The sequence below is a fragment of the Rhinoderma darwinii genome, chromosome 2 (assembly GCF_050947455.1).
Source record: "Rhinoderma darwinii isolate aRhiDar2 chromosome 2, aRhiDar2.hap1, whole genome shotgun sequence".
In the NCBI taxonomy this organism is placed as follows: domain Eukaryota; kingdom Metazoa; phylum Chordata; class Amphibia; order Anura; family Rhinodermatidae; genus Rhinoderma; species Rhinoderma darwinii.
In genome coordinates, this window is record NC_134688.1 from 315,923,829 (window position 1) to 315,936,131 (window position 12,303).

At 42.5% G+C, this 12,303-nt stretch overlaps 1 protein-coding gene across 4 annotated transcripts in view; it reads right to left on the reverse strand.

The window, feature by feature from the left end:
- The window catches only part of LOC142743131 (mitogen-activated protein kinase 14), a 196,142-nt gene that overhangs the window by 13,580 nt on the left and 170,259 nt on the right, over positions 1-12,303 (reverse strand). The gene's annotated exons all lie outside the window — the stretch shown is intronic.

A 12,303-nucleotide genomic window follows, 5' to 3' on the forward strand; every position in this document is an offset into this window, starting at 1 on the left:
AAAGAAAAAATAAAGGAAGCTAAATAGCGCTACTTCATGAAAGATAAATAGTCACAAAGCTATTTAGTAATAACCCAGATTATATTAGGGTGACGTGTTTCGATACGGGAGCGGCGTCTTCATCAGACCATAATATGGTTTGTTGAAGAAGCTGGTCCGCTGTCGAAACGCATCACCGTAATAAAGGCTGATCACTAAAAAGCTTTGTGACTCGATCTTTGAGGATGAAGTAGCGCTATTTAGCTTCCTTTTTTCTTCTTTAATGCATTTAGGTGTCAGTCTGGTATCCACATACTGTATTTTTTTAAGGGTTTTGTTACAGAAAGATGCCAAGCAAAGTTCTTGGCCAGATCATTCCCCACCCAAAAAAAAACCAACAACAACCCAAGAACATGCTTGAAGTTTATAACAAAAAAATAAGATTTTTCTGAGGATGCACCATAAAATCCTTTTCTCGTCCAGTTCATTGGGGGACACAGACCATGGGTATATGCTGTTGCCACTAGGAGGCTTGATACTAAGAATTTAAAAAGTTTCCCATCCTACAGAATGTACCCCGCTTACAGACACTGAGCCGTTCAGTCTATCCACAAGCAGTAGGAGAAGTCAAGGTAAGAAATATTCAAATCGATAGAGGATAATCCCTCCAACTGACAATCATGAAAAAACCTTGAACAATGGGTGGGAGCGGTGTCCTCCTGTGAACTGGACGAGAATACAATTTTACAGTGACCACTCAAAAAATCCTGTTTTCTCGTTCGTTACATTGACGGACATAGACTGTGGGACATCCTACAGCAGTCCCCAGGGGCAAGAAAAATAAGAAAGGGAAATGGTCACCTGTTTCACAGATGCCTGCATGACCTTGTGACCAAGAGAAGAGTCTGCAGAGGCAAAGGCGTGCACCTGAGTAAACTAGACAAAAAAAAGTGTGCAAGAAAGACTACGTGGCCGCCTTGCACACCTGAAGAGTAAAACCTTCATAGCGCACAGCTCAGAAAGCCTCTGTGACTAAAAAGGGAGAACCTTCCCCTGAAATCAGTGAGCCTCATATATAGGCATCCAAATCCAAATGAGCGATCGTGACCGTCAACCATTGCTTCGAGGCCCTCTGGGAGGACAAACAAGGAATCCAGCTGCCGAAAGGAAGCAGTTACAGAAATGTAAGCTTGCAAGGCGCAGACAACATCCAGGTTGTGGAGAGAAAGATTCGCCGGATGACTGGAAGATGGACAAAAGGCCGGCAGAACAAGGTCCTCATTCATGTAAAAATCCTAAACTACTATAGGCAAGAAGGAATGCACCCTGCGTAGATCCGCCAAATCCTGATTAAGAGTCAAGAATGGAGAGCGGCAAGACAAAACCGCCAATTCAGAGACTCTCCCAATGAAAGTCACTGCTACCAGAAAAACCCACCTTCAAGGAAAGAAGACTAAGGAAAAATTCTCACAGGGGTTCGAACGGAGCCGACTGCAGAACCTCCAAAACCAAGTTGAGATCTCAAGAAGGAATCGGAGGACGATAAGGGGAAAAAGCATGAGCAATCTGCTGCAGAAAGGTCTTGACGTCAGACAAAACCGAAAGTGCCAACACCTGTCCCTTCAGGAAGCTAAGGGCCAGACCCTAATCCAGTCCATCCTGGAGGAAGGAGAGAACTCTGGATAGTGAAAATTGTAGAGCAGATTGCTATCCTCACACTAACTAAATTAAGTCTTCCAGGTACGATGGTTAATGCGAACTGAGAATAGTCAAAATAACCTTTTTTTACAAACCACGAGCCCTCCGACATGCCGTTAAATGTAGCGACTTTAAACTTTGGAGTAAGAGGGGTCTCTGTCCCAACCATCTCTGTCACATGCGAGTTCCACCCTGGTGATTTAGATAAGCCACAAGATTGTGACATTGTCCATTTGAACCTGCAATGGATGTCCAACACACACACACACACACACACACACACACACACACACGAGTCTGAAGCAGGTCCACGGAGCCACAAGAGAGAATCCACAGGATAGGACTGTGAATCGCTAGCTCAGAGATGAGGCAGGGAACTGGACAATTGAAGCTAGATGCCATCAGGTTCACGTCCGGCTTGCCCCATCTGCTGCAAATCTGGTAGAAGACCTACTGTTGGAGGGACTACACCCCGGGATCCACTTTTTCACGACTGAGGAAGTCCGCGACCCAGTTGTCAACCCCTGGAATGTGTACTGCCGTTGGAGCAAGAACTTGATCTTCCACCCACCCTTTGCAGCCTTGGCCATCACTGCGAGTTCCACACTGGGGATTTAGATAACCACGATTGTGACATTGTCCATTTGAACCTGGAAAAGATATCCAAACAAGAGCGATGTCTAGTGCAGCAGGCAAGGGAAAATAGCCCCTAAGCAGTAAGGTTCTGAAAAGTTTCTTTCTCCCCACCCCTTGAGAATGGTATTCGTGGAGAGGAAGTGCCTGCTCAGCGGAAGAAAGGAGCGAACTCGGGCAGTGGCCAGTATGGAGTTCCACAGCCGGAACGACTGACAGACAGCCAGGGGGGAGGAAGATCTGTTGATCCAATAAGTCCAGGGAACGGTTCCACCAGGAAAGATTTGGAGCAGTTGACAATAAAACTGAACTGGCACATGGTGTCCAAAGTAAACTGGAGCGCAGTCACTTTGTCCTCCCCGGTGGGAGAGTTGATCAAAATGCCATCGAGGTACGGGGTGACCAACACCCCGCTGATCTAAAGGAGCGCCAACTCTACCGATAGGATTTTTATGAAGACTCACAGGGTCGTAGCCAGGCCGAACGGAAGAGTCACAAATTGGTAATGGTGAGTTGGAACTGCAAAAACACAGGAAGCAATGGGGAGACTGGAAAATAGAAATACGTGTCCTTGACGTCCACTGGGAAAAAAAACTTTCCCAGTTCCATAGTAGCGATGACTGATTAAAGGGATTCAATGCAGAAATGGCGGACCTTGACATATGCGTTAACGCGTTTGAGGTCTAGGATGGGCAGGGCCGTTATTCGACACAACAAGAAGGTTGGAGTAGAATCCCCAAAACCTTTGGGTCGGGGGCACCAGAATGATGACCCATTGAAGAGGCAGAGAGTCTATTGCTCAAAAAGAGGCATTCACCCTGGAGGGGGACTGAGGAACAGCGGACTGGAAGTAACATTCTGGGAGGGAAGACTGGTAAATTCGATCTTTTTTTTTATCCGGTGAAAGGGAAGTCAGTTGGGCAGACCTAGCCTGTATTTGGGGCCTGCCACATGAAGAAGACTTAAAAACAGAGAGTCCGGGGGAAGTTGGTCAGAATGGCGAACCATCATGCCCATCATAGACTGAGTAATGTCCGCCAGGTTACCTACGGTTCTAGATAGTGAATGGACCCAATCCGGATCAAAACCCACCATACCAGGCAACAATGGGGTATCAGGGGTGCAACAGTCACAGGCGCTTGGCCAGAAGGCTAGCATGCATCACCAGTCATGCAGCATCAGAAGTCTCACACAGGTACTTGTACCCATTAGAGAGAAGATTGGATATATCCACCAATTCCTCCTGAGGAGTACCGGAGAGAATGCCATGACTGAGATAGTGCATCTATTCAGTGGCAGCTATGCTAACCCAGACGGATTTTGCAAAAGATTCCACATGGTGATCCAAAGGATCCTTCAAGGAAGTTGCGTTTGCATAGAAAAAGTAGTTGCTTTGGACAGTCTGGAACCTAGAGAGTTCACCACCAGAGACTTATCCCACTTGGATGAGACTCCTTCCACAAAAGGGATAGACTACGTTGATCTGGCTAGAGTGAGGGAACTTCTTGTCCGGGTGTTTCCATTCCTTGGAAACTATGCCATAAAGTTCAGAACGAGCTGGAAAGGCCGTCTAGGACCGTTGAGGTAAGGAAACCAATTGAGAGGAATGAGAAGGCCCCGATATCTGTGAACTGTAAGCACCTCAACAGAAGTGAGATGTTGATAAGACACGCCTTGGTGGAGATGAGGCACCGGACCGCACCTCTGATAAGGGGGGGGGGGCGGAAGAAAAAAAGGCTGGTGAAAGTGAAGTCAGTTGAGCAGACTTGGCCTGTTTTTGGGGCCTGCCTTGTGAGAAAGACCTCAAAACGTAGAGTCCAGGGGAGATTTTTCAGAAAGTCAAACCATCATGCCCATTATGTACGGCGTAATGTCCGCCAGGTTACCTACGGTTTTAGACAGGGAATGGACCCAATCTGGATCAGAACCCACCATACCAGACACAGGCAACACTGTTGGCAAGGGTGCAGGAGTCACAGGCGCTTGGCCAGAAGGCTGGCGTGCATCACATAGGAAAGTAGGCTGACCACAGGAAAACTTTGTGCTGCATTTAGAGCAGGCATAATGGACTATAATGGTTCTCTATCGAGAATGTTCTCCCCTTAGGGTCAGGCATTGCAGTAGAGGGGATCACTGCACCACAAACTGTGATAAATTGTGGGGGTGAAATCGCCAATGAAACCAATTCAGTACTGCGCAGCAATAGATTACTTCACTTTGGAAGGGGTAATTGCTGACTTAACCTAAGTCCTAGAACTAGCAAAAGATCAGGGACTGAGCGCTGTAGTGAGAAAAGTAGACCAAGAGCCAGTCCTACACGGATCCAGTAGTGTTTGCGCTTGTCCTAAGAGCAAAAAAACAGCAAGAGACAGTCAGGAGGTCCTGTGTCCCCAGCAGCATCTGTCGGAATGAAGGAGAGAGAATGGGGAAGCGAAGCCACACTCCTGAACAGTCGTAATTGGCCACTGGCGGTCATGTGCCCTTGAGTAGCCAGAGGAAAGATGCGGAATCCCCACGAGGGGAGAGTGGAAAAGCACGCTGAAGCGCTATTGGATAAGCGGAGGAGCCACCCCACGCTGTAATACGCACACAGCCACAGAATGGTGATGCCTGCACTAACTGGCAGAGAGTAGTAAAAAGTGAAGTTAGGGAATTGGGAACCCCTAAAAAAGAAAGCAGACAGTGGGCAGAGAAAAAGATAGTGTGTTCTGCAGAGTGATCAAGCGAAGGCTCGGGGAGGAGAGTACTTGTAATACTCACCCTTCTTGATCCTCCATCTCCCAGATGTGTAACCAGCAGTAGCACTCCCACAGTGTTTCAGTCTTTAGTAAGGGGAGATACTGGCAGGAGGGGTATCAAGAGGTGCTCCTTCATCTGGTAGGTGCCAGAAGCTGACACTCTTGTCCCACTTGTCTTCATAGGCTGGGGGACAATGGCGCATTTGTAGAATGACACAGTGCACCCGCAATGGAGCGAAAACTAGGAAACATCTGTCAACCCCGTTTCCCAGCTATAAAAGGAAAAAATAAAATAATAGACTATCATAAATTAAATGGTTTACTCTGCTGCAACAATAGAAGTGTCTGCCCCCTACTTACGCTAAGCGAAGACTAAATAGCTCAGTTTCTGTGGACGGGAGACTTTTTCAATTCTTCGTGACAAGCCTTCAAGTGGCAACAGCATACACCCGAGGTCTGTGTCCGCCAATGTAACAAATGAGAAACATAATTTGTTCAAAGTTTTAAATATATTGACTGTCATGAGGAGTTACATATAGGGGGCATGCTCATGCACCATACTCTCGTAATGTTAAAGTGTAATGGACCAATGGCTTACAGTGAAGTCGGAAAGCCAAATTCCGATGTTTGACATATGAATAAAGTCCTAAAAAAACCAAAACATTCTCATGCAGTGGATCTTAGAGCATGCTGCAGATTTTATTTTTTTGCTGCTGCTTTGTTCTGGATTTGCGAAGGATTCACCCATTGATATGCAAAATGAAATTTGCAGCAAAATGTATTCACTGTGCACAAATGACAAAGGTGATTGTGGGGGAAAAAAACACCACTTGAGAAAAAAACATAAAAAATAAATTTGTGTGCAGATGTCTTCATTACCACCATAAGTGGTTTCTGGATGATCGCTTCTCTAACATATAAGAGAAGGATCATATTTCAAGATTAGGCATTGTGAGGCATGTGCAAAATTAAGACGTGTCATTTGATCCCAACAGCTTTTACAATTGTAAATGACCCAACCTTACATTCAGCTGCCATGGCACACACAACATGCTGTGTTTTGACAGCTGAATTTTGTCTATTCACTAGTATTTTTAAGAACAGGAGCTTCTAACAGGTTTTGAGCCAAGAATAAAACATGACATCTGTGTGTCAATCTGGCACGTGTGGTGACAATGATATGCTGTAAACTGATTATACACATTTTATAATATCACTATGTATTTCTCTCCCTCTCTACATCTATAGGTCATCTCTCTACATCTATATAGAGATATATTTCACTCGATCTTTTATATCTATACTATATACCTCTTTATCATTGAATTCAGGTGTTTCATTCAGTACCCTTTGCCACAGGTATGTTCTGGAGCTTCTCCTTAGGGTTTGGGCTAGGCCCCTTATTTTCAGTGAAGGGTAATGGTGATTCTATAGCATACAACAGGCATTTTAAACAACTGTATGCTTCCAACTATGTGGCAATAATTTGGGGAATGCCCTTTCCTGTTCTAGCATGACTGTGTCCCTGTAAACAAAGTAAGGTCCTGTATTTGGCATTCCAATTCATCCCAAAAGTTTCGAGTTCTTCCACACCAAACTTCCTAAACCATATCTTTGTGGACCTTACTTTGTTCACAGGGGCACAGTGAACCTGCTCTCTGAGCTCGCATGGTATACCGCTTCCCGACTGAGCTGTTAATCCTAGACTCTTCCACTTCACAATAATATCACTTAAAGTTGACAAGGGCAGCCATGCAGTCTGCCTTTACAAACAATTGTGATAGAATGGGTCGCCCTAAAGAGCTCACTGAATTCCAGCGTGGTACTCTATTACGATGCCACCGTTGCAACAAGTTCAATTGTGAAATTTCTGCCCTTCTAGACATGCCACGATCAACTGTAAGTGGTATTATCGCAAAGTAGAAGATTTTAGGAACCTCAGTATCTCAGCCACGAAGTGGCAGACAATATAAATTAACAGAGCGGGGTCGCCAAGTGCTGAAATGGATAAAATTCACCAACAATCTGCTGGTGCAATAACTGCAGAGTTCCAAAACTCCTCTGGCATTAACATTTGCACAAAAAACGTGTGACAGGAACTTCTTGGCATGGGTTTCCATGGCCAAGCACCTGCATGCAAGCCTTACAACACAATGGCAAGCGTCAGATGGAGTGCTGTAAAGCATGCCGCCACTGGGCTCTGGAGCAGTGGGAACGTGTTCTGTGGAGTGACTAATCACAATTCTCTATCTGACAGTCTGATGAAGGAGGCTGGGTTTGGTGAATGCCAGAAGAACGTTAACTGCCTGACTGCATTGTGCCAACTGTAAAGCTTGGTGAAGGGAAATCTTAAAGGGGTTGTCCAGTTTCAGAAAATGTATGTTATTTTTTGTGTAATGAAAATAATTTCATCTACTGGAAGTAAACAATGAACGTTCCTACTAAACAACAAGAGGAATTGTCATTATACAAAAAATAACCCTTTAACTCCATCCCGCCATTTTTCAGTTCCGTTTTTTCCTTCCCGCCTTCCAAAAGTCATAACTTTTTTTTATTTTTCTGTTGATAAAGCCATATGAGGGCTTTATTTTTGCGGGACGAGTTGTGGTTTTTCATGGTGCCATTTACTGTACCATATAACGTACTAGCAAACGGGAAAAAAAAAAATCGACATGTTAAACTTTACTCTGCATCTAGGGGTATGCAATTTTTCAGAATGTATTAGAATTAGCCCATGAAAATAAAGATTTCATTTTCCCAAGGACTATAGAAGAAAAAGCACACCAACGTTCATATTTGATAGTAAACTTCTGTTTGGGCACATGGAAGGGTCCAAAAGGGAAGGTGCGCCATTGGGTTTTTTGAGCGTAGATTTTGTTGAATTGGTTTCTGGGGGCCGTGTCGCATTTGCAGAGTCTCTGAAGTACGAGTACAGTAGAAATTCCGCAGTTGTGACCCCATTTTGGAGACTATACCCCTCAAGGAATTAAATTATGGGTGTAGTGAGCATTTTGACCCAAAAGGTATTTTATAGATTTTATTAGAATTGGACTGAAAATCTAAAGCTACTTTTTTCCCAATAATCTCTATTCCTTGTAAAAATGAAATATTTTTAGCTAAAACTACATGAGAAAATGCACCAAAAAATTGGTTACGCAATTTCTCCCAGTTTGCAATAGCCCATATGTGGTCGTAAACTGCTGTTTGGATACAGGGCAAGACTCTAAGGGTCAGGTCACACTAAGTTTTTTTGGCGCTGATTTTGACGCGGAATCCACGCCCAAAAAATTGTTGAAATTACTCCCCCCCCTTTGATTGTAGTGGGAGTCATAGGCGTTTTTTCCCCGGGAGGCTTTTGGCCGCTCGCAAGAAAAAAAAAAACGCGACATGTTGACTTTCTTGCCTCGGTTTCCGCCTGACCTCTCATTGAATCAATGGGAGGCAGAAAAAATCTGCGGTGCTCGTTTGAGAGTATTTCGCCTACGGTCCTCACATTAGCTTCATTGGCCACGGGCTAAAAACGCAGTGAAAAAAACGTGCAGGCAGTTCAAAATCTGCCTCAAAATTTCTGAAGAAATTCTGAGGCAGATTTTTCCTACCTGCAAAAAACGAAATGTGAACAGGACCTAAAAGGGAAGAAGCGCAATTTTGTTTTAGTTTTTGGACATCATGTTGCATTGTGCCGAGGTAGGTACCAGTACAGAGGAATCCCTGAAAAGTGCCCACGTTTTGGAAACTGCACACCTCAAGGAGTTTATCTAAAAGGTATAGTGAGCATTTTCACACCACCGGTGTACTGCAGAAATTAGTACACAATAGATGCTGCGGATTGAAAATTGCCATTTTTCCTCAGATATGACATTTCAGTGCCTAATATGTTGTGCCCAGCTTGTGCCACTGGAGAGGGATCCCATAAATAGTTAAGTGGGTCCTTCGGAGTACAGTAATACCCCAGATGTAGTTATAAACTGCTGTTTGTGCACACTGCTAGGCTCGGAAGGACCGCCATTTGGCTTTCGAATCGCAGATTTTGTTTGGTAGTTTTGTTTGGGGTTTTACTGGTATTTCAGTTTATAATATGGAGGCATATGTAAGCTGTGCGAAGTACAACAGTGCACAATAAGTTAATATAATAATGGGGAAAAATATTATAAAATTATCCATGGATGTTTGTTACACTTTGAAGCAATCCTTTATGAACAGGCCAGTGTCGCACTGATTAATGGTGTGCTTTTCTAGCTCCCTTTTGGTACACACTGCACTTTTGCAGTTTCAGGAATTTTAGTGGGAAAGTGTTGTCTTGGGCGGATTTTGCTTGGTAGTTTTGTTTAGGGCTTTACTGGTGTTTCAGTTTATAATATGGGGGCATATTATATCCGCTGTGTGGAGTACATCAGGACATAACAGAGTGATATAAGAATTGGGTAAATAAATATTAAAATGAATAATCCATGGATTGGTGTGGTACATTTAAACCAATCCTTTATGCACAGGCGAAGTTTTTTGGGGCAGGTGTCGTGGTTATAAAATGGTGTCGTTTCTTATACTCCTTTTGGAACACACTCTGCACCTTTTTTGTTTACTTTCCTTGTTTGCAGTTTGGGGAACTTCGTTGGGAAAGTGTTATCCTGCTAAAATAAGGCAGCCTCTATTCCAGCGAAGATGATGACATTTTGGGGCAGAAGTGTTTGGGGCCTTCCCGGTTTCCAAATATTAGGGCCTTGATGACCACCTCTTAAAAATGAAGAAATGTTCCCTTTTGGCCTGCACGTCGAGATATCACATAAGGATTATACAATGTCATCTGTACGATGTGAACGGACAGATTTATGTACAATAGGACAGTTATGCGGTAAATCCAGGGTATTGTACAAACTATCTGCGCTCCAGTATTGCCTAATCTTTGACTTCTTTAAAAGCCCCCATAAGCAGCACAACACCCTAAAAAGTCCTTATTTTTTCTGCATCTACGGGGTCCACCTGTGGGGTCTAGCAAATGATGATGTGGGGGTTTTGGTGAAAAACGACAAGATCTATAAATTAGTCCGGGCCATCGTATTGCATCATTGTGTTCCAAGAGTCATAACGTTCTATTTTTGCATTGACGGAGCTGTGTAAGGTATTGGTTTTTTGTGAAACAACTGTAGTTTTTATTGGTACCATTTTGGGGTACATGCAATTTTTGAATCACTTTTTATTTTATTTTTTTGAGACCAAAAAACTGCAATTCTGACAATTTTTTTTTAATATAAAACGTTTACAGCGTTCACCATGCAGTATAAACAATCATGTTAACTTTATTTTGCAGGGTGATACGATTACCGCGACATCAAATTTATAGTTTTTTTTAATGTTTTTCGACTTTCTCACAATAAAAAAAAAACATTTCTTAGAGTCGCCATATTCTGAGAGCCATACCTTTTTTCCTTGTTGACTGATCTAAGAGGGTTTTTTTCTTGCGTGACGAACTGTAGTTTATAACCGCTTGGCGACATGCCACATACTATTTTGTTGCCATCGCCAAGGCAAAGTATGGAGCGCACTCACGTGCTGAACGCGCTCCATACTCGGCGGTTGACAGCTGTGTTACACAGCCGACACCTCACTCCAGAGGGTGGAATCAAACTTCAGTTTAATTCCACCCGTTTAGCACATTAAATGCTGCGGTCAATCGTGACCACGGCATTTAAATAGTTAGAAACCCCCCTCAAACACGCCATCGTGCCCTCCCCCACGCGGTGCGATCGGTCAGTTACAATGGTTGTTATGGCAGCCTGGCGGCCTAATAAAGGCCCCCAAGTCTGCCATCATTTTACTTCTTTGGGCTTCAAAGGAGACTGTCAGTATCACGATATACTGCAATACATTAGTATTGCAGTATATCATGCAAGCGATCCAAGGATCGCTGGTTCAAGTCTCCTAGGGGTACTAATAAAAAAAAAGTAAAAAAAAGTAAAGTTATTTTAAATGTTTCAAAAAAAAAAAAAAAAAAAAAAAAGAATTAAAAGTTCAAAAAAATCTTCTTTTTAAATTTTTCCCGTAGAGTAATGTAAAAAAAAATCAAAGTTAACTTAACTGGTATAGCCGCGTCCATAAAAGTCCGAACTATCACAACATAACGTTGTTTAACCCGTTCGGTGAAGGCCGTCACTTTTTTTTATAAAAACAAGCAAATTATCATCTTGGCTCTCCAAAAAACTAAATAAACAGCGATCAAAAAGTCGCATATATCCCAAAATGGTATCGGTAAAAACTACAGCTTGCCTCGCAAAAATTAAGCCCTCACATCGCTAAATTAACACAAAATTAAAAAAAGTTATGGGTCTCAGAACATGGCGACACAAAACATTTTATTTTTTTTTAGCACATTTTTTATTTTTTTTGAAGTGGTAAAACATAAAACAAAACATATACATTTGGTATCGCCATAATCGTATCAAGCTGTAGAATAAAGTGCACATGTAGTTTTTACCACCTGATTTATGCCATAAAAACAAAACCAGCCCCCAAAAAATGGCATAATTGCTTTTTTTTTCCATTTCACCCCACAAATAATTTTTTTCAGCTTCCCAGTATGCGGTATAATATATGGCGCCATGACAAACTACAACTTGTCCCACAAGAAACAAGCCCTCATACGGCAATGTCGACAAAAAAAACTAAAGTTATGGCTTTTGGAAGGTGGGGAGGAAAAAGCGAAAAGGATAAAACTCAAATTGGCCGTGTCTCCAAGGGATTAATTAATACTATTTAATGACTTTTTATTTTTTGACAAGGTGACCAAAAAAGAAAATTACTGTTTTTTTTCCCCTGCTGTTCACTGTGTGGGATACACTAAGTAACATGATATTTTTTGTAGATCAGGCCATTATAAATGCTGTGATACCTAGTGTGTATAGTTTTTCCAATTATAAAAGGATCAGGGAAAAGTGTGATTCTTCTTTTTATTACTTAAAACTTTTATTTATTTAATTTACTAAAACATTTTTTTTTCTTACTTAGGGACTTAATGGTTTGATTGCTGTTATAATACATTGCACTACACCGCGTTCCAAATTATTATGCAAATGTTATTTTTCGCTGATTTTCCTAAATAGTCGATGCAAATGACAGTCCGTATAATCTTCAAGCCATCAACCGTTGGAGTATAATGCAAATTTTATTGAACAAATCTCCTAATGATAACAGATTTTTTTTAGAAGTAAAAAACTCAAAATGCACTGTTTCAAATTATTATGCACAACAGAGATCAAAA